Below are 4912 nucleotides of genomic sequence, written 5' to 3'. Positions count from 1 at the left end.
TAATTTAATTTAAGTTTAATAATGAAATAATTTATTTTTTGGTTTAATAATATAACATTTTATAAAGATAATAATTAAGTATTTTGTTAGAACTCAATGATTATCCTAATTATATTTTAGATTTTTTATATTTAAAATAAGATGTTTATCCTATATATGATGTGTTTATCTGCAGTTAGTTACACGGATTCAGTTATGGGATGAAATCGGATAGGGATGAACGGGTTTAAGAGTTTTAAGAGTTTAAGAGTTTTTAAGAGTTTTAGCCAAATGCATTATAATATAGTATAGATTAAGAGTTTTTAAGAGTTTTAGCCAAATGCATTATAATATAGTATAGATATATATATATATATATATATATATATATATTTGTGTGTGGTTAGTTCAGATGAGGTTATTCAATTTCCATGAGAACCGTAAATTCACTATGAAGGTTTAGTGGGTGTTTTCTTTGAAGGTTTGATATGTTTTCTTTTCATAGAAATGTTGTTGCGTTTTCATGTGACAACTCAAATTTTCTTATATGAATGTTCGATGTGTTATTATGAAAATTCAATATTAATTTGATTGTAAAAACTCAATGTTTTGTTGTAAATTAATGTTCAGCGAGACCAACTCATATAAAGGCTATAAAATAATCCATATATCTCATCAAAATTGAATGGTCGCAAGTCATATATACATAGTAATAATGTCTTATTTTCAATTTTAGGTTGATAAAAGTCTTAATTTTTTACATAATATTCTAGAAACCCTTATAATTTTTATTTTAATAGTCATAAAAATTCAAGTTGCTTAAAGTAAATGTAATAATCTAATTACTTATTTAAATAATATAAAATAATATTTAAATATTTAAAATGATCATGTATAATTAGAATAAACGCTTTCATCAACGAAAGTAACTATTACTAATCACATCTATTTACCATCCATTATGCCGGTATATATATATATATATTTATATGCATGTTTAGGACTAGGTTTAAACGAAACATGGTCAAGTAATGAGAACACAAGAATACTTATAATCATATCACATGTGATTTTATACTAAAAATCATACGTAATTAAGGAACGGTTAACTCAGGAGGGGTGAAATGAATGGCCCAGCAGCCTCGGAGGCTGAACTGTTTTTTCTATCACATGTGATTTTTAGTATAAAATCGCATATGATATATATGTTCTTGTAAGTTAATCTTGTTCTCATTTGATCCTCCGTCTACATTACTATACACTATACATACATATACACTATAAATACATATACATTATTTGCTGGAAAAAAACTTTACTTTGTAAAATTATTCATTTCTTTTAAATTACCCATGGAGGTAACAAAAATTAAGAAATTAATAAAATAAAAATTAAAAGTCGTCGCTTATTCAAATCCGCAATAGGTATCAATTACTAATAGATCACCGATAAATATAACAAATAATAAAAAATCAAATTAAAAGATTTACTAATTAAAACCATTCCCAACAGATTTGCAGACGACGTTTCTTTTTGTACAACAAGATTGGATTTATAGGACAATAAAAATGTTCTAATGTTTTAATAGTTTGTTTTATAGGACTTAGGTTTATAAAATCAAAAAATTATTGTTTTCTTTTGTTTATAAAATCAAAAAATTGTTGTTTTCAATAGTCTGGATCTGTTTTATTGTTTTCTTTGGTTTGTAGGTCAAATGAGTAAGGTATGACTATAACTTTGATTTTCTTTTTTGTCAAATGAGTGTCACTCTACGTTAATTTTTATATCATATGTCCTTCATGATTTCAAACCGATTGGGACCCATCATTAAATAAAATACAGAGAACAACCTACTGTCAGTATATTTCTATACAAAGTATCAATAATTCATTTGAAGAGTCCTTCAATTTTATAAATTGATAGATAACTTTCTCACACAACTAAATATTATAACCACGAAATAATAATTTTGCATTTTGAGTTAAAATATGATCTCAAATTCTATTAATAAGAGTATCAACAATACATTAACTGTGTGATATCACCAAATTCACATTCAAGATTTCCATAGAAATATTCCAGGACAGATATAAGGAAATAGAAGAAATCAAACAAAAATATATTAAAAAAAATACTTCTAGAAACCATGTGATTCGCATGTTGTGGATGTTCCCCACAAGGCCACAATATTGTAGTCATCGACGTGTCTAATTGTAGGTCATACATGTAGATTATGAATTAAATATAAGCAAAAATCATCAAAATTATTTGAGTCCGATCAATTACCCATCACGACTACAAATATAACTTTTAAATGCATCTTATTTTACATAGTTTTTGAAAAAAAACGTGTATAAAAGACTTGTCGTCGCTCTTTTACAAGGTATTATTGTAGTTGTTTCTAAAAATATACATGATTTTTGTTTATAATTAAACTGTATAAGGTGAGCTGATAACTATGAACGATTTAAATGCTATACTTCATGAAAATAGAGTTTATATGCTACACATCTAAAATACTCCCTTTCTTCCTCCCTTTATGAAAGCTACAGTTCCTTTTTCAAGATGTGTGATAAAAGTTGTAAAATTTAACTGATTTCATCTATATGAATGAATTACCAAAAAAGAACATGTAACTTGGTGGTCAGTATTTGAAAACATGTAACTTTTGACTTGTGTAAACTTCGTCAAACATCTTACAATAAGTGGAGGATATTGTAAAAACATGCTAATCCACATAACATATAACACGGAAATTATACTTAACAGGCCACATTGGGATTATAAATTGGGTCTTATTCTACAAAACTATACAACTGCTTGAATTCTATTACAAACTTTTTGCTAATAACATTTTCATACAAAATGATCCACATATCATGAAGATCAAAAGTAGACTTCATAGAATTCTTCAATAGGTTTCAAATGAACATCAAAAGAGAAAGTTTGAAATGCATATTTTTAAAAACAAAATAAGTGTTACTATACCGTACCGGTCCAGTGGGAAAATCTTTGACAGAGCAATAACTGCAGTAAAACAAATGTTCATAAAACGTTTTAAATGAGTAAATACATAGTTGGCACCCAAACCCAATCTAGTTAGTCGGAATACCTTTAAATGTGTTAGTCATAAGTCGACACCCAGGCTCAGCATCCCTCCCAAAAATGGAATGAACTATTTAGTCACACCCCTAAACTTAAAAGAACTTCACTTAAGAACCCAGATTTTTAACTAAAGAAACTAGAAACATAGCTTCTTTAAAAAAATCAATTTAAAAAAGAATTCAAAGTTGAACAACACATATGGTTAGTTTAACATCCAAGAAGGTAAAACCCATAAAAAGAGAGAAATAAGCTCATAAAACTTAAGACCAAAACCCAAATCTTAAAATAAAACTTATTGTTTGGTTTGTAAGGTTGTTTTTGAGTGATTTGGATTTCATGTAGAAATTTGGATTTGGAGGGATTTGAAATTATTGGTGTGTTTGGTACGTAGAATTTGGAATGGAATTGGATTTCATTATTTATTAATAATTTATAGAAAAAATTATAAAAAATTATAAAAATAACTGAATTACATTTTTATTAATCGATTATTACAAAACAAATGTTTTTAACATTTTTTAAAACCTTAATGTATACAATCATACAGAATCCCGTGAAACCCCGAACACTCCCTAAGGATTACGAAATCTCATGTTTGAAGGATTTCAAATCCGGACAATTCAACAAACCAGACATGAAATTTAGAATGAATTTGAAATGTAAATCCCCCCAAATCCATTTCATTTCATTTCTTCAAACCAAACGAGACCATAAAAAATAATATACCTTACTAAAAGCTTCCAAATCTCAAAACTTAGAAACCCTTTAAACATCTGCTCCCTTACTCTGCCGAATTCATTCTCAAAAACACATACACACAACACGTTTTTGGATAGATTTTATAAGCAAACATGATGAGGCGGTGGTGGTGATTTTATATTACCAAAAATTCAGATCAACCCTCATCTATAAGCATATTGAATAAACAATAATTGGTGACCCATACATATATAATATCCATTACATACATCTGAAATAGGGGATGCAATGCAACCTATTAGCCATATATATGTTCAAAAGTCTAATATTGAAAGAGAAGTTGGAATTGAATATGCTTTTAATTACCTTGTAATTGCTAGTTAGAAAAATCATGATGGTTTTGGACACTGTGTGTGGATTAGCATCCTAAATGATGCTTACAATAAGTAGTGATTTCTTAATCAAGGAAAGACGGGTGGTTTGATTTGTTCTACTTTTAGGTGTTGATTAATATGTTTAGGTTAAACCTTGGTGATATTTTTGTATTCAGACAACGTTCTAACAAAATAAGTCGTGTACGAATCTAAACATTTAATTTATACACGGTTATGATAAAACCGTTTAAGATTATACACATTTGTAAACGGTTTCATATAAAAACCGTGTATGAATCTAGACATTTGTATATGGTTCTGATAAAAACCGTTTTAAATTATGTATTTATACATGATTTCATCTAAAAACCGTGTAAGATACATACTTTCATACACGGTTATGACTGTTTTTTACACGGTTTAGAACAGTAAATAAAGATTACTTTTGTACACGGTTGCAAAACCAAATGGACAAAAATTACAGTCTTTCTCAAACCACAGGGAACGAAAATCATAGTTTACTCTTTGAAATTAATTTTATTTTCATTCTTGATCTCTTCTTAATTAACCACTTTTTGTTTTCACAATTATTAGTTTTCCAAATTGTGATCAATGATCATAATTTGTTCCTTAATTAACAATGTAAAGATGATTTTGAATTGAAATCACACTATAAATATAATACTTAAATATTTAAATCAATTTATTTGCTTCCATATATATTGCAATTATTTAAGTATTTAAATAATTGTTGA

The sequence above is a fragment of the Cynara cardunculus genome, assembly GCF_001531365.2.
Source record: "Cynara cardunculus var. scolymus isolate 2C chromosome LG 15, CcrdV1, whole genome shotgun sequence".
NCBI classification, from domain to species: domain Eukaryota; kingdom Viridiplantae; phylum Streptophyta; class Magnoliopsida; order Asterales; family Asteraceae; genus Cynara; species Cynara cardunculus.
Note: the sequence above shows the minus strand (reverse complement) of the source record.